Source organism: Mytilus californianus, unplaced genomic scaffold, assembly GCF_021869535.1.
Source record: "Mytilus californianus isolate M0D057914Y unplaced genomic scaffold, xbMytCali1.0.p SCAF_11, whole genome shotgun sequence".
In the NCBI taxonomy this organism is placed as follows: Eukaryota; Metazoa; Mollusca; class Bivalvia; order Mytilida; family Mytilidae; genus Mytilus; species Mytilus californianus.
Window position 1 is genome coordinate 11,374,705 of NW_026262593.1, and position 17,869 is coordinate 11,392,573.

Genomic DNA, 17,869 nt, shown 5'->3' on the forward strand with positions numbered 1-17,869 from the left:
TTGGTAAAATGTTGATCAATATTGTGCTCAGAAAGGGATAAATACCATAGAATCAGTAAAATGTCCATATTTATATATTTGATATTTTATCAAATTGTTTTTTCTTCGTCTGTAAGCACGCTAATGGCAATCCTACGTTTTTAATGCGTAATCGAGACATCTTTAAACTACTGCAAATCATCCAAAATGACTTTCTTAAAGGAGCAACCACTTTACTTCAAAAAAAAGGGAGAGGGGTTCTGAGTTCTTATTTAACATGTTTAACACTATAATGTATGGGAAAACGTTTGATTCAGAATATTTGTTCATTCTATAATTGTCTGAATGTCTCAATTTTTTTTTAAAATCTAATTGTGGAAAAATCCACCCCCCCCCCCCCCCCTTTTTTAAAATCAAGTGGTCGTTTATTAACTGTAGAAAAGTTGTTCGAAAATTTGAATTCGGTTCTACGTAATGAACATTTAAATGACATATAGTTTACGAGTGTGAACAACTCTTATGTACATGTAACTAAACAAGGTGTATAGATGTGAACAAATTTAATGTGAAACTAGCGTACATTACATTAAACCAAATGTTAACATGTTTACTGTACACGACGTTTGGTGTGAACACGGCCTTAGTGAATTATTTATTTTGTGAATTTTTTTTATATCTACTTCTACTTAGAGTCTTAGGGTGAATATATCCTTCTAGTCTGTGATTCGAACATTTAAAAAAAACGTGTCATCACAAATGACAAATCATGCAAAATGGATGAAACAATTATTTTGCTTTGAATGACTTAATTAAACTTAATATGCTTAAGTTTGTGTTATTCATTGTATTCAATTGCTCGGTATGTTAATTTTACTTACAGATAATACAGACGGTGACAGGCTCTATGGTGTATTGCTAAATAGAAAGATGAATTGTCTATTTTAAGCTTTCTATTTTTAGACATGTGTTAGAACTACAATATTACTACACACAAGAGCACTATTTATAGGGTGACCAGTGGGCACCGTTCAGCGTAACTATTATCCTTGTGCTTCAATTCCCAGAAGGTCCTAACCCCCAAAAAATGTACGGTGGAAACGTAAAAAAAAAATAATACCAACTTTGAACCCTTTCAATCCCCAGAAGGTCCTAACCCCCAAAAAATCATTTCAGTGGGTCCTGCTCTGATTCATTACCTTTCATTTGAGCTATGTCCGGTGTCGAACTTTGCCGTACGGAGCTGGCGAGACTTGCCGAAAGAATGTACGGTGGAAACGTAAAAAAAAAAATAATACCAACTTTGAACCCTTTCAATCCCAAGAAAGTCCTAACCCCCAAAAAATCATTTCAGTGGGTCCTGCTCTGATTCATTACCTTTCATTTGAGCTATGTCCGGTGTCAAACTTTGCCGTACGGAGCTGGCGAGACTTGCCGAAAGAATGTACGGTGGAAACGTAAAAAAAAAATAATACCAACTTTGAACCCCTTCAATTCCCAGAAGGTCCTAACCCCCAAAAAATCATTTCAGTAGGTCCTGCTCTGATTCATTACCTTTCATTTGAGCTATGTCCGTTTTCGAACTTTGCCGTACGGAGCTGGCGAGACTTGCCGAAAGAATGTACGGTGGAAACGTAAAAAAAAAAATAATACCAACTTTGAACCCTTTCAATTCCCAGAAGGTCCTTACCCCCAAAAAATCATTTCAGTAGGTCCTGCTCTGATTCATTACCTTTCATTTGAGCTATGTCCGGTGTCGAACTTTGCCGTACGGAGCTGGCGAGACTTGCCGAAAGAATGTACGATGGAAACGTAAAAAAAAAATAATACCAACTTTGAACCCCTTCAATTCCCAGAAGGTCCTAACCCCCAAAAAATCATTTCAGTGGGTCCTGCTCTGATTCATTACCTTTCATTTAAGCTATGTCCGGTGTCGAACTTTGCCGTACGGAGCTGGCGAGACTTGCCGAAAGAATGTACGGTGGAAACGTAAAAAAAAAAATAATACCAACTTTGAACCCTTTCAATCCCCAGAAGGTCCTAACCCCCAAAAAATCATTTCAGTGGGTTCTGCTCTAATTCATTACCTTTCATTTGAGCTATGTCCGGTGTCGAACTTTGCCGTACGGAGCTGAAGAAACTTGCCGAAAGAATGTACGGTGGAAACGTAAAAAATAAAATAATACCAACTTTGAACCCTTTCAATCCCAAGAAAGTCCTAACCCCCAAAAAATCATTTCAGTAGGTCCTGCTCTGATTCATTACCTTTCATTTGAGCTATGTCCGGTGTCAAACTTTGCCGTACGGAGCTGGCGAGACTTGCCGAAAGAATGTACGGTGGAAACGTAAAAAAAAAATAATACCAACTTTGAACCCCTTCAATTCCCAGAAGGTCCTAACCCCCAAAAAATCATTTCAGTGGGTCCTGCTCTGATTCATTACCTTTCATTTGAGCTATGTCCGGTGTCGAACTTTGCCGTATGGAGCTGGCGAGACTTGCCGAAAGAATGTACGGTGGAAACGTAAAAAAAAAATAATACCAACTTTGAATCCCTTCAATTCCCAGAACGTCCTAACCCCCAAAAAATCATTTCAGTAAGTCCTGCTCTGATTCATTACCTTTCATTTGAGCTATGTCCGGTGTCGAACTTTGCCGTACGGAGCTGGCGAGACTTGCCGAAAGAATGTACGGTGGAAACGTAAAAAAAAAATAATACCAACTTTGAATCCCTTCAATTCCCAGAAGGTCCTAACCCCCAAAAAATCATTTCAGTGGGTCCTGCTCTAATTCATTACCTTTCATTTGAGCTATGTCCGGTTACGAACTTTGCCGTACGGAGCTGGCGAGACTTGCCGAAAGAATGTACGGTGGAAACGTAAAAAAAAAATAATACCAACTTTGAACCCTTTCAATCCCCAGAAGGTCCTAACCCCCGAAAAATCATTTCAGTGGGTTCTGCTCTGATTCATTACCTTTCATTTGAGCTATGTCCGGTGTCGAACTTTGCCGTATGGAGCTGGCGAGACTTGCCGAAAGAATGTACGGTGGAAACGTAAAAAAAAAATAATACCAACTTTGAATCCCTTCAATTCCCAGAAGGTCCTAACCCCCAAAAAATCATTTCAGTAAGTCCTGCTCTGATTCATTACCTTTCATTTGAGCTATGTCCGTTGTCGAACTTTGCCGTACGGAGCTGGCGAGACTTGCCGAAAGAATGTACGGTGGAAACGTAAAAAAAAAATAATACCAACTTTGAATCCCTTCAATTCCCAGAAGGTCCTAACCCCCAAAAAATCATTTCAGTGGGTCCTGCTCTGATTCATTACCTTTCATTTGAGCTATGTCCGGTGTCGAATTTTGCCGTACGGAGCTGGCGAGACGTGCCGAAAGAATGTACGGTGGAAACGTAAAAAAAAAAATAATACCAACTTTGAACCCTTTCAATCCCCAGAAGGTCCTAACCCCAAAAAATCATTTCAGTGGGTCCTGCTCTAATTCATTATCTTTCATTTGAGCTATGTCCGGTGTCGAACTTTGCCGTACGGAGCTGGCGAGACTTGCCGAAAGAATGTACGGTGGAAACGTAAAAAAAAAAATAATACCAACTTTGAACCCTTTCAATCCCCAGAAAGTCCTAACCCCCAAAAAATCATTTCAGTAGGTCCTGCTCTGATTCATTACCTTTCATTTGAGCTATGTCCGGTGTCGAACTTTGCCGTACGGAGCTGGCGAGACTTGCCGAAAGAATGTACGGTGGAAACGTAAAAAAAAAATAATACCAACTTTGAACCCTTTCAATCCCCAGAAAGTCCTAACCCCCAAAAAATCATTTCAGTAGGTCCTGCTCTGATTCATTACCTTTCATTTGAGCTATGTCCGGTGTCGAACTTTGCCGTACGGAGCTGGCGAGACTTGCCGAAAGAATGTACGGTGGAAACGTAAAAAAAAAAATAATACCAACTTTGAACCCTTTCAATTCCCAGAAGGTCCTAACCCCCAAAAAATCATTTCAGTAGGTCCTGCTCTGATTCATTACCTTTCATTTGAGCTATGTCCGGTGTCGAACTTTGCCGTACGGAGCTGGCGAGACTTGCCGAAAGAATGTACGGTGGAAACGTAAAAAAAAAATAATACCAACTTTGAATCCCTTCAATTCCCAGAAGGTCCTAACCCCCAAAAAATCATTTCAGTGGGTCCTGCTCTGATTCATTACCTTTCATTTGAGCTATGTCCGGTGTCGAACTTTGCCGTACGGAGCTGGCGAGACTTGCCGAAAGAATGTACGGTGGAAACGTAAAAAAAAAATGATACCAACTTTGAATCCCTTCAATTCCCAGAAGGTCCTAACCCCCAAAAAATCATTTCAGTGGGTCCTGCTCTGATTCATTACCTTTCATTTGAGCTATGTCCGGTGTCGAACTTTGCCGTACGGAGCTGGCGAGACTTGCCGAAAGAATGTACGGTGGAAACGTAAAAAAAAAAATAATACCAACTTTGAACCCTTTCAATCCCCAGAAGGTCCTAACCCCCAAAAAATCATTTCAGTGGGTCATGCTCTAATTCATTACCTTTCATTTGAGCTATGTCCGGTGTCGAACTTTGCCGTACGGAGCTGGCGAGACTTGCCGAAAGAATGTACGGTGGAAACGTAAAAAAAAAAATAATACCAACTTTGAACCCTTTCAATTCCCAGAAGGTCCTAACCCCCAAAAAATCATTTCAGTAAGTCCTGCTCTGATTCATTACCTTTCATTTGAGCTATGTCCGGTGTCGAACTTTGCCGTACGGAGCTGGCGAGACTTGCCGAAAGAATGTACGGTGGAAACGTAAAAAAAAAATAATACCAACTTTGAACCCCTTCAATTCCAAGAAGGTCCTAACCCCCAAAAAATCATTTCAGTGGGTCCTGCTCTAATTCATTACCTTTCATTTGAGCTATGTCCGGTTACGAACTTTGCCGTACGGAGCTGGCGAGACTTGCCGAAAGAATGTACGGTGGAAACGTAAAAAAAAAATAATACCAACTTTGAACCCTTTCAATCCCCAGAAGGTCCTAACCCCCGAAAAATCATTTCAGTGGGTCCTGCTCTGATTCATTACCTTTCATTTGAGCTATGTCCGGTGTCGAACTTTGCCGTACGGAGCTGGCGAGACTTGCCGAAAGAATGTACGGTGGAAACGTAAAAAAAAAATAATACCAACTTTGAATCCCTTCAATTCCCAGAAGGTCCTAACCCCCAAAAAATCATTTCAGTGGGTCCTGCTCTGATTCATTACCTTTCATTTGAGCTATGTCCGGTGTCGAACTTTGCCGTACGGAGCTGGCGAGACTTGCCGAAAGAATGTACGGTGGAAACGTAAAAAAAAATAATACCAACTTTGAATCCCTTCAATTCCCAGAAGGTCCTAACCCCCAAAAAATCATTTCAGTGGGTCCTGCTCTGATTCATTACCTTTCATTTGAGCTATGTCCGGTGTCGAACTTTGCCGTACGGAGCTGGCGAGACTTGCCGAAAGAATGTACGGTGGAAACGTAAAAAAAAAAATAATACCAACTTTGAACCCTTTCAATCCCCAGAAGGTCCTAACCCCCAAAAAATCATTTCAGTGGGTCCTGCTCTAATTCATTACCTTTCATTTGAGCTATGTCCGGTGTCAAACTTTGCCGTACGGAGCTGGCGAGACTTGCCGAAAGAATGTACGGTGGAAACGTAAAAAAAAAAATAATACCAACTTTGAACCCTTTCAATCCCCAGAAAGTCCTAACCCCCAAAAAATCATTTCAGTGGGTCCTGCTCTGATTCATTACCTTTCATTTGAGCTATGTCCGGTGTCGAACTTTGCCGTACGGAGCTGGCGAGACTTGCCGAAAGAATGTACGGTGGAAACGTAAAAAAAAATAATACCAACTTTGAATCCCTTCAATTCCCAGAAGGTCCTAACCCCCAAAAAATCATTTCAGTGGGTCCTGCTCTGATTCATTACCTTTCATTTGAGCTATGTCCGGTGTCGAACTTTGCCGTACGGAGCTGGCGAGACTTGCCGAAAGAATGTACGGTGGAAACGTAAAAAAAAAAATAATACCAACTTTGAACCCTTTCAATCCCCAGAAGGTCCTAACCCCCAAAAAATCATTTCAGTGGGTCCTGCTCTAATTCATTACCTTTCATTTGAGCTATGTCCGGTGTCAAACTTTGCCGTACGGAGCTGGCGAGACTTGCCGAAAGAATGTACGGTGGAAACGTAAAAAAAAAAAATTACCAACTTTGAACCCTTTCAATCCCCAGAAAGTCCTAACCCCCAAAAAATCATTTCAGTAGGTCCTGCTCTAATTCATTACCTTTCATTTGAGCTATGTCCGGTGTCGAACTTTGCCGTACGGAGCTGGCGAGACTTGCCGAAAGAATGTACGGTGGAAACGTAAAAAAAAAAATAATACCAACTTTGAACCCTTTCAATTCCCAGAAGGTCCTAACCCCCAAAAAATCATTTCAGTGGGTCCTGCTCTGATTCATTACCTTTCATTTGAGCTATGTCCGGTGTTGAACTTTGCCGTACGGAGCTGGCGAGACTTGCCGAAAGAATGTACGGTGGAAACGTAAAAAAAAAATAATACCAACTTTGAATCCCTTCAATTCCCAGAAGGTCCTAACCCCCAAAAAATCATTTCAGTGGGTCCTGCTCTGATTCATTACCTTTCATTTGAGCTATGTCCGGTGTCGAACTTTGCCGTACGGAGCTGGCGAGACTTGCCGAAAGAATGTACGGTGGAAACGTAAAAAAAAAATAATACCAACTTTGAATCCCTTCAATTCCCAGAAGGTCCTAACCCCCAAAAAATCATTTCAGTGGGTCCTGCTCTGATTCATTACCTTTCATTTGAGCTATGTCCGGTGTCGAACTTTGCCGTACGGAGCTGGCGAGACTTGCCGAAAGAATGTACGGTGGAAACGTAAAAAAAAAAATAATACCAACTTTGAACCCTTTCAATCCCCAGAAGGTCCTAACCCCCAAAAAATCATTTCAGTGGGTCCTGCTCTAATTCATTACCTTTCATTTGAGCTATGTCCGGTGTCAAACTTTGCCGTACGGAGCTGGCGAGACTTGCCGAAAGAATGTACGGTGGAAACGTAAAAAAAAAAATAATACCAACTTTGAACCCTTTCAATCCCCAGAAAGTCCTAACCCCCAAAAAATCATTTCAGTAGGTCCTGCTCTGATTCATTACCTTTCATTTGAGCTATGTCCGGTGTCGAACTTTGCCGTACGGAGCTGGCGAGACTTGCCGAAAGAATGTACGGTGGAAACGTAAAAAAAAAAATAATACCAACTTTGAACCCTTTCAATCCCCAGAGAGTCCTAACCCCCAAAAAATCATTTCAGTAGGTCCTGCTCTAATTCATTACCTTTCATTTGAGCTATGTCCGGTTACGAACATTGCCGTACGGAGCTGGCGAGACTTGCCGAAAGAATGTACGGTGGAAACGTAAAAAAAAAATAATACCAACTTTGAACCCCTTCAATTCCCAGAAGGTCCTAACCCCCAAAAAATGATTTCAGTGGGTCCTGCTCTGATTCAGTACCTTTCATTTGAGCTGTGACCGGTGTCGAACTTTGCCGTACGGAGCTGGCGAGCCTTGCCGAAAGAATGTACGTTGGAAACGTAAAAAAAAAATAATACCAACTTTGAACCCCTTCAATTCCCAGAAGGTCCTAACCCCCAAAAAATCATTTCAGTGGGTCCTGCTCTGATTCCTTACCTTTCATTTGAGCTATGTCCGGTGTCGAATTTTGCCGTACGGAGCTGGCGAGACTTGCCGAAAGAATGTACGGTGGAAACGTAAAAAAAAAATAATACCAACTTTCAACCCTTTCAATTCCCAGAAGGTTTTAACCCCCAACAAATCATTTCAGTGGGTCCTGCTCTAATTCATTACCTTTCATTTGAGCTATGCCCGGTGTCGAACTTTGCCGTACGGAGCTGGCGAGACTTGCCGAAAGAATGTACGGTGGAAACGTAAAAAAAAAAATAATACCAACTTTGAACCCTTTCAATCCCCAGAAAGTCCTAACCCCCAAAAAATCATTTCAGTAGGTCCTGCTCTGATTCATTACCTTTCATTTGAGCTATGTCCGGTGTCGAACTTTGCCGTACGGAGCTGGCGAGACTTGCCGAAAGAATGTACGGTGGAAACGTAAAAAAAAAAATAATACCAACTTTGAACCTTTTCAATCCCCAGAAGGTCCTAACCCCCGAAAAATCATTTCAGTGGGTCCTGCTCTGATTCATTACCTTTCATTTGAGCTATGTCCGGTGTCGAACTTTGCCGTACGGAGCTGGCGAGACTTGCCGAAAGAATGTACGGTGGAAACGTAAAAAAAAAATAATACCAACTTTGAATCCCTTCAATTCCCAGAAGGTCCTAACCCCCAAAAAATCATTTCAGTGGGTCCTGCTCTGATTCATTACCTTTCATTTGAGCTATGTCCGGTGTCGAACTTTGCCGTACGGAGCTGGCGAGACTTGCCGAAAGAATGTACGGTGGAAACGTAAAAAAAAAATAATACCAACTTTGAATCCCTTCAATTCCCAGAAGGTCCTAACCCCCAAAAAATCATTTCAGTGGGTCCTGCTCTGATTCATTACCTTTCATTTGAGCTATGTCCGGTGTCGAACTTTGCCGTACGGAGCTGGCGAGACTTGCCGAAAGAATGTACGGTGGAAACGTAAAAAAAAAAATAATACCAACTTTGAACCCTTTCAATCCCCAGAAGGTCCTAACCCCCAAAAAATCATTACAGTGGGTCCTGCTCTAATTCATTACCTTTCATTTGAGCTATGTCCGGTGTCGAACTTTGCCGTACGGAGCTGGCGAGACTTGCCGAAAGAATGTACGGTGGAAACGTAAAAAAAAAAATAATACCAACTTTGAACCCTTTCAATCCCCAGAAAGTCCTAACCCCCAAAAAATCATTTCAGTAGGTCCTGCTCTGATTCTTTACCTTTCATTTGAGCTATGTCCGGTGTCGAACTTTGCCGTACGGAGCTGGCGAGACTTGCCGAAAGAATGTACGGTGGAAACGTAAAAAAAAAAATAATATCAACTTTGAACCCTTTCAATCCCCAGAAAGTCCTAACCCCCAAAAAATCATTTCAGTAGGTCCTGCTCTGATTCATTACCTTTCATTTGAGCTATGTCCGGTGTCGAACTTTGCCGTACGGAGCTGGCGAGACTTGCCGAAAGAATGTACGGTGGAAACGTAAAAAAAAAAATAATACCAACTTTGAACCCTTTCAAATCCCAGAAGGTCCTAACCCCCAAAAAATCATTTCAGTGGGTCCTGCTCTGATTCATTACCTTTCATTTGAGCTATGTCCGGTGTCGAACTTTGCCGTACGGAGCTGGCGAGACTTGCCGAAAGAATGTACGTTGGAAACGTAAAAAAAAAAAAATACCAACTTTGAACCCCTTCAATTCCCAGAAGGTCCTAACCCCCAAAAAATCATTTCAGTGGGTCCTGCTCTGATTCATTACCTTTCATTTGAGCTATGTCCGGTGTCGAACTTTGCCGTACGGAGCTGGCGAGACTTGCCGAAAGAATGTACGGTGGAAACGTAAAAAAAAAAATAATACCAACTTTGAACCCTTTCAATTCCCAGAAGGTTTTAACCCCCAAAAAATCATTTCAGTAGGTCCTGCTCTGATTCATTACCTTTCATTTGAGCTATATCCGGTGTCGAACTTTGCCGTACGGAGCTGGCGAGACTTGCCGAAAGAATGTACGGTGGAAACGTAAAAAAAAAATAATACAAACTTTGAACCCCTTCAATTCCCAGAAGGTCCTAACCCCCAAAAAATCATTTCAGTGGGTCCTGCTCTGATTTATTACCTTTCATTTGAGCTATGTCCGGTGTCGAACTTTCCCGTACGGAGCTGGCGAGACTTGCCGAAAGAATGTACGGTGGAAACGTAAAAAAAAAATAATACCAACTTTGAACCCTTTCAATCCCCAGAAGGTCCTAACCCCCAAAAAATCATTTCAGTGGGTCCTGCTCTGATTCATTACCTTTCATTTGAGCTATGTCCGGTGTCGAATTTTGCCGTACGGAGCTGGCGAGACTTGCCGAAAGAATGTACGGTGGAAACGTAAAAAAAAAAATAATACCAACTTTGAACCCTTTCAATCCCCAGAAAGTCCTAACCCCCAAAAAATCATTTCAATAGGTCCTGCTCTAATTCATTACCTTTCATTTGAGCTATGTCCGGTGTCGAACTTTGCCGTACGGAGCTGGCGAGACTTGTCGAAAGAATGTACGGTGGAAACGTTAAAAAAAAATAATACCAACTTTAAACCCTTTCAATCCCCAGAAAGTCCTAACCCCCAAAAAATCATTTCAGTAGGTCCTGCTCTGATTCATTACCTTTCATTTGAGCTATGTCCGGTGTCGAACTTTGCCGTACGGAGCTGGCGAGACTTGCCGAAAGAATGTACGGTGGAAACGTAAAAAAAAAAATAATACCAACTTTGAACCCCTTCAATTCCCAGAAGGTCCTAACCCCCAAAAAATCATTTCAGTGGGTCCTGCTCTGATTTATTACCTTTCATTTGAGTTATGTCCGGTGTCGAACTTTGCCGTACGGAGCTGGCGAGACTTGCCGAAAGAATGTACGGTGGAAACGTAAAAAAAAAATAATACCAACTTTGAACCCTTTCAATCCCCAGAAGGTCCTAACCCCCAAAAAATCATTTCAGTGGGTCCTGCTCTGATTCATTACCTTTCATTTGAGCTATGTCCGGTGTCGAACTTTGCCGTACGGAGCTGGCGAGACTTGCCGAAAGAATGTACGGTGGAAACGTAAAAAAAAAAATAATACCAACTTTGAACCCTTTCAATCCCCAGAAGGTCCTAACCCCCAAAAAATCATTTCAGTGGGTCCTGCTCTGATTCATTACCTTTCATTTGAGCTATGTCCGGTGTCGAACTTTGCCGTACGGAGCTGGCGAGACTTGCCGAAAGAATGTACGGTGGAAACGTAAAAAAAAAATAATACCAACTTTGAACCCTTTCAATCCCCAGAAAGTCCTAACCCCCAAAAAATCATTTCAATAGGTCCTGCTCTGATTCATTACCTTTCATTTGAGCTATGTCCGGTGTCGAACTTTGCCGTACGGAGCTGGCGAGACTTGTCGAAAGAATGTACGGTGGAAACGTAAAAAAAAAAATAATACCAACTTTGAACCCTTTCAATCACCAGAAGGTCCTAACCCCCAAAAAATCATTTCAGTGGGTCCTGCTCTAATTCATTACCTTTCATTTGAGCTATGTCCGGTGTCGAACTTTGCCGTACGGAGCTGGCGAGACTTGCCGAAAGAATGTACGGTGGAAACGTAAAAAAAAAAATAATACCAACTTTGAACCCTTTCAATCCCCAGAAAGTCCTAACCCCCAAAAAATCATTTCAGTAGGTCCTGCTCTGATTCATTAGCTTTCATTTGAGCTATGTCCGGTGTCGAACTTTGCCGTACGGAGCTGGCGAGACTTGCCGAAAGAATGTACGGTGGAAACGTTAAAAAAAAAATAATACCAACTTTGAACCCCTTCAATTCCCAGAAGGTCCTAAACCCAAAAAATCATTTCAGTGGGTCCTGCTCTGATTCATTACCTTTCATTTGAGCTATGTCCGGTGTCGAACTTTGCCGTACGGAGCTGGCGAGACTTGCCGAAAGAATGTACGGTGGAAACGTAAAAAAAAAAATAATACCAACTTTGAACCCTTTCAATTCCCAGAAGGTCCTAACCCCCAAAAAATCATTTCAGTAGGTCCTGCTCTGATTCATTACCTTTCATTTGAGCTATGTCCGGTGTCGAATTTTGCCGTACGGAGCTGGCGAGACTTGCCGAAAGAATGTACGGTGGAAACGTAAAAAAAAAATAATACCAACTTTGAACCCCTTCAATTCCCAGAAGGTCCTAACCCCCAAAAAATCATTTCAGTGGGTCCTGCTCTGATTCATTACCTTTCATTTGAGCTATGTCCGGTGTCGAACTTTGCCGTACGGAGCTGGCGAGACTTGCCGAAAGAATGTACGGTGGAAACGGAAAAAAAATAATAATACCAACTTTGAACCCTTTCAATCCCCAGAAAGTCCTAACCCCCAAAAAATCATTTCAGTAGGTCCTGCTCTGATTCATTACCTTTCATTTGAGCTATGTCCGGTGTCGAACTTTGCCGTACGGAGCTGGCGAGACTTGCCGAAAGAATGTACGGTGGAAACGTAAAAAAAAAATAATACCAACTTTGAACCCCTTCAATTCCCAGAAGGTCCTAACCCCCAAAAAATCATTTCAGTGGGTCCTGCTCTGATTCATTACCTTTCATTTGAGCTATGTCCGGTGTCGAACTTTGCCGTACGGAGCTGGCGAGACTTGCCGAAAGAATGTACGGTGAAAACGTAAAAAAAAAATAATACCAACTTTGAACCCTTTCAATCCCCAGAAAGTCCAAACCCCCAAAAAATCATTTCAGTAGGTCCTGCTCTGATTCATTACCTTTCATTTGAGCTATGTCCGGTGTCGAACTTTGCCGTACGGAGCTGGCGAGACTTGCCGAAAGAATGTACGGTGGAAACGTAAAAAAAAAATAATACCAACTTTGAACCCCTTCAATTCCCAGAAGGTCCTAACCCCCAAAAAATCATTTCAGTGGGTCCTGCTCTGATTCATTACCTTTTATTTGAGCTATGTCCGGTGTCGAACTTTGCCGTACGGAGCTGGCGAGACTTGCCGAAAGAATGTACGGTGGAAACGTAAAAAAAAAATAATACCAACTTTGAACCCCTTCAATTCCCAGAAGGTCCTAACCCCCAAAAAATCATTTCAGTGGGTCCTGCTCTGATTCATTACCTTTCATTTGAGCTATGTCCGGTGTCGAACTTTGCCGTACGGAGCTGGCGAGACTTGCCGAAAGAATGTACGTTGGAAACGTAAAAAAAAAATAATACCAACTTTGAACCCCTTCAATTCCCAGAAGGTCCTAACCCCCAAAAAATCATTTTAAGTGGGTCCTGCTCTGATTCATTACCTTTCATTTGAGCTATGTCCGGTGTCGAACTTTGCCGTACGGAGCTGGCGAGACTTGCCGAAAGAATGTACGGTGGAAACGTAAAAAAAAAAATAATACCAACTTTGAACCCTTTCAATTCCCAGAAGGTCCTAACCCCCAAAAAATCATTTCAGTAGGTCCTGCTCTGATTCATTACCTTTCATTTGAGCTATGTCCGGTGTCGAACTTTGCCGTACGGAGCTGGCGAGACTTGCCGAAAGAATGTACGGTGGAAACGTAAAAAAAAAATAATACCAACTTTGAACCCCTTCAATTCCCAGAAGGTCCTAACCCCCAAAAAATCATTTCAGTGGGTCCTGCTCTGATTTATTACCTTTCATTTGAGCTATGTCCGGTGTCGAACTTTGCCGTACGGAGCTGGCGAGACTTGCCGAAAGAATGTACGGTGGAAACGTAAAAAAAAAAATAATACCAACTTTGAACCCTTTCAATTCCCAGAAGGTCCTAACCCCCAAAAAATCATTTCAGTGGGTCCTGCTTTGATTCATTATCTTTAATTTGAGCTATGTCCGGTGTCAAACTTTGCCGTACGGAGCTGGCGAGACTTGCCGAAAGAATGTACGGTGGAAACGTAAAAAAAAAAATAATACCAACTTTGAACCCTTTCAATCCCCAGAAAGTCCTAACCCCCAAAAAATCATTTCAGTAGGTCCTGCTCTGATTCATTACCTTTCATTTGATCTATGTCCGGTGTCGAACTTTGCCGTACGGAGCTGGCGAGACTTGCCGAAAGAATGTACGGTGGAAACGTAAAAAAAAAATAATACCAACTTTGAACCCCTTCAATTCCCAGAAGGTCCTAACCCCCAAAAAATCATTTCAGTGGGTCCTGCTCTGATTAATTACCTTTCATTTGAGCTATGTCCGGTGTCGAACTTTGCCGTACGGAGCTGGCGAGACTTGCCGAAAGAATGTACGGTGGAAACGTAAAAAAAAAAATAATACCAACTTTGAACCCTTTCAATTCCCAGAAGGTCCTAACCCCCAAAAAATCATTTCAGTAGGTCCTGCTCTGATTCATTACCTTTCATTTGAGCTATGTCCGGTGTCGAACTTTGCCGTACGGAGCTGGCGAGACTTGCCGAAAGAATGTACGGTGGAAACGTAAAAAAAACAATAATACCAACTTTGAACCCCTTCAATTCCCAGAAGGTCCTAACCCCCAAAAAATCATTTCAGTGGGTCCTGCTCTGATTTATTACCTTTCATTTGAGCTATGTCCGGTGTCGAACTTTGCCGTACGGAGCTGGCGAGACTTGCCGAAAGAATGTACGGTGGAAACGTAAAAAAAAAAATAATACCAACTTTGAACCCTTTCAATCCCCAGAAGGGTCTAACCCCCAAAAAATCATTTCAGTGGGTCCTGCTTTGATTCCTTACCTTTCATTTGAGCTATGTCCGGTGTCGAACTTTGCCGTACGGAGCTGGCGAGACTTGCCGAAAGAATGTACGGTGGAAACGTAAAAAAAAAAATAATACCAACTTTGAACCCTTTCAATCCCCAGAAAGTCCTAACCCCCAAAAAATCATTTCAGTAGGTCCTGCTCTGATTCATTACCTTTCATTTGAGCTATGTCCGGTGTCGAACTTTGCCGTACGGAGCTGGCGAGACTTGCCGAAAGAATGTACGGTGGAAACGTAAAAAAAAAAATAATACCAACTTTGAACCCTTTCAATTCCCAGAAGGTCCTAACCCCCAAAAAATCATTTCAGTAGGTCCTGCTCTGATTCATTACCTTTCATTTGAGCTATGTCCGGTGTCGAACTTTGCCGTACGGAGCTGGCGAGACTTGCCGAAAGAATGTACGGTGGAAACGTAAAAAAAACAATAATACCAACTTTGAACCCCTTCAATTCCCAGAAGGTCCTAACCCCCAAAAAATCATTTCAGTGGGTCCTGCTCTGATTTATTACCTTTCATTTGAGCTATGTCCGGTGTCGAACTTTGCCGTACGTAGCTGGCGAGACTTGCCGAAAGAATGTACGGTGGAAACGTAAAAAAAAAAATAATACCAACTTTGAACCCTTTCAATCCCCAGAAGGTCCTAACCCCCAAAAAATCATTTCAGTGGGTCCTGCTTTGATTCATTACCTTTCATTTGAGCTATGTTCGGTGTCGAACTTTGCCGTACGGAGCTGGCGAGACTTGCAGAAAGAATGTACGGTGGAAACGTAAAAAAAAAAATAATACCAACTTTGAACCCTTTCAATCCCCAGAAAGTCCTAACCCCCAAAAAATCATTTCAGTAGGTCCTGCTCTGATTCATTACCTTTCATTTGAGCTATGTCCGGTGTCGAACTTTGCCGTACGGAGCTGGCGAGACTTGCCGAAAGAATGTACGGTGGAAACGTAAAAAAAAAATAATACCAACTTTGAACCCCTTCAATTCCCAGAAGGTCCTAACCCCCAAAAAATCATTTCAGTGGGTCCTGCTCTGATTCATTACCTTTCATTTGAGCTATGTCCGGTGTCGAACTTTGCCGTACGGAGCTGGCGAGACGTGCCGAAAGAATGTACGGTGGAAACGTAAAAAAAAAATAATACCAACTTTGAACCCTTTCAATTCCAAGAAAGTCCTAACCCCCAAAAAATCATTTCAGTAGGTCCTGCTCTGATTCATTACCTTTCATTTGAGCTATGTCCGGTGTCGAACTTTGCCGTACGAAGGTGGCGAGGCTTGCCGAAAGAAAACCAGTGGGCCCTGCTCTGACTTTTTTGGAATGGGTACTCGTTACCAAACATGTATTCAGATAAATTTAAAATAGGGTAGTTCTGAAATAACTTGAATCATGTATTAGTCTTTTAAATAATTCTAGTAATTCCAGGGACTCTTTAATCGGTATCATGTACGTCATTATTTTTTTTTCGTGAATTGTCCTTCATAAATTATCTGTTCTTATATTATGAAATGAGCAAATTTTGCCATATCGATGAATTTCGGTTGCACTACTGTAAATATAGATACTTACTATATCTGACGATATACCACTTTTAATTAGAAGTTTCATAAATTCAATGAAATAATATATAACCATGCATCTGAATCAATTTTCTGAATTTAACCCTTATCAGGAAAGCTAATATTTGACAGCCAAGGATATGTCGGATCCGAAACATTTGAAGAATTATAAAACAGTTTATTGTCTGGTAGGTCTCATTCCTTAAAAGTGGACGGGATTGTAGTTATGACATTTGGAACATATCTGCTATCATCTTTGAAACGGATAATTATTCTATTACGTTCTACCAACTCGTGATGGCATCAGTAAAATTAACGAATTGATGTTACTGATTCTCAAATAACATATGAATTTCACAAACCCGTTCTAAACATTGCAAAGTTCTATTAATTTTGGAATACCGTAAAATCGGTCCCTCTATACATAAAGGAGAGCTGATAAATGTTCTCATTTTGATCCTGCAATGGCAAAAAAATGTAAACTTATTCATGAGTTTCCCTACTATGTTAATATAATTGAAACCTGACAACTGAATGGGTTTTGTTTTGTGTGATACGTCTTGTTCGGTCTTTTGATTTCCATGTTGTTATGTTTTTAGAGACTGTGTGTTCATTGTTTGTTTGCATGATATTATCAGTTAGTTTTCGACTTTTGCTCTTTATGGACTGGTCCTTGTTTTATTCGTAAAAAAAAACAAGAAGAAACAAGATTATGTCATAATTTTCGTACCATATTCTTCCATAATAATGCTTAAATGCTTCGTAACAGATTCCACCATCTTCATCGTCGTCATAATTATTTTGAAACTATAATAGGAGAAAGTCATAAAACGGTTTTAAAACAACTCAGCTTACAAAGTTACAGAATTGCATTGAACAGACATTTATATTAAAAACATGGCATTTGTACAAATAACACAATATTCAAATATATTGAACTTGATTGATTCCAAATGATTTTATGAAAGTTTATTTCTTGTACAAATCGTCATCAACATCAAAATCAACCATTTTGTCTACAAAAGTTACGTCACATTATTATCATCAACATTATATCGGGTTCTCTATCCTCTATCAATAGCACCTTTATTATCACTATTAGTATGACCATAATCCTATAAGTATCATCATTACCATTACAAATAAAATCGTCCAATTCCTCTATGCCATCAAAATCATTATTATTATTGACCACTATTGATTAGCATCACAGATAAATTAACCATCACAAAGAATTGATAATCAGCAATACACACATTGTTTCATTGGTCATTATTAGGAATATTTTAACACCATTACACATTATATCATTACAAATAATGTCACAATCACAATAAACATATCATAAACAATATTCAATATAACTGTCTTTCACATGACACATTCACATTTATAATAATTAAAACCATCCAAAACGTTATAAAAATAAACCAAATAACCAAAATTGTCACCATCTTTTCATCTCCATTGTACTTCAAATGTTCATCATTTTCATTAACATCATTACATATCCTACTCCTTCTCATTTCATTCCTGCTCCTCTTTTACCTCCTCCTCCTCCTCCTCCTCCTCCTCCTCATCATCATCATCATCATCATCCTCATCCTCATCCTCATCATCATCATCATCATCATCATCATCATCATCATCATCATCATCATCATCATCATCATCACAGGCATTGTGAACAAAACATCGTTATAACAATCATCAGGACCAAATAAACACCTGCACAACCTTCATTATCGTGAACATCAGTATTGGCAATATAAACTAGATCATCATCGTATTCAGCTTCAACACTC

The 17,869-nt window shown here is 40.9% G+C and overlaps 2 long non-coding RNA genes across 4 annotated transcripts; one reads left to right on the forward strand and one right to left on the reverse strand.

Annotated features, from left to right (window-relative positions):
- The first annotated feature begins 395 nt into the window (after positions 1–395).
- On the forward strand, positions 396–14,917 carry LOC127719545 (uncharacterized). The gene is made up of 12 exons (XR_007990357.1): positions 396–1,480; positions 2,723–3,283; positions 3,639–3,963; positions 4,318–4,495; positions 5,381–5,558; positions 5,913–6,120; positions 6,298–6,475; positions 9,672–10,203; positions 10,381–11,060; positions 11,772–11,801; positions 12,511–13,723; positions 14,791–14,917. It is a non-coding gene; the product is annotated as an uncharacterized LOC127719545 (long non-coding RNA).
- Positions 7,867–15,514, reverse strand: LOC127719546 (uncharacterized). 3 transcript variants are annotated; one of them, XR_007990359.1, is made up of 5 exons: positions 15,375–15,514; positions 14,485–15,018; positions 12,531–13,773; positions 10,333–10,578; positions 7,867–8,202 (listed from the first exon to the last, which is right to left on the reverse strand). It is a non-coding gene; the product is annotated as an uncharacterized LOC127719546 (long non-coding RNA). The 3 variants fall into 3 exon arrangements; XR_007990360.1 differs by lacking the exons at positions 14,485–15,018; positions 15,375–15,514 and adding an exon at positions 14,307–14,430; XR_007990358.1 differs by lacking the exons at positions 14,485–15,018; positions 15,375–15,514 and adding an exon at positions 13,951–14,085.
- Positions 15,515–17,869: the final 2,355 nt, after the last annotated feature.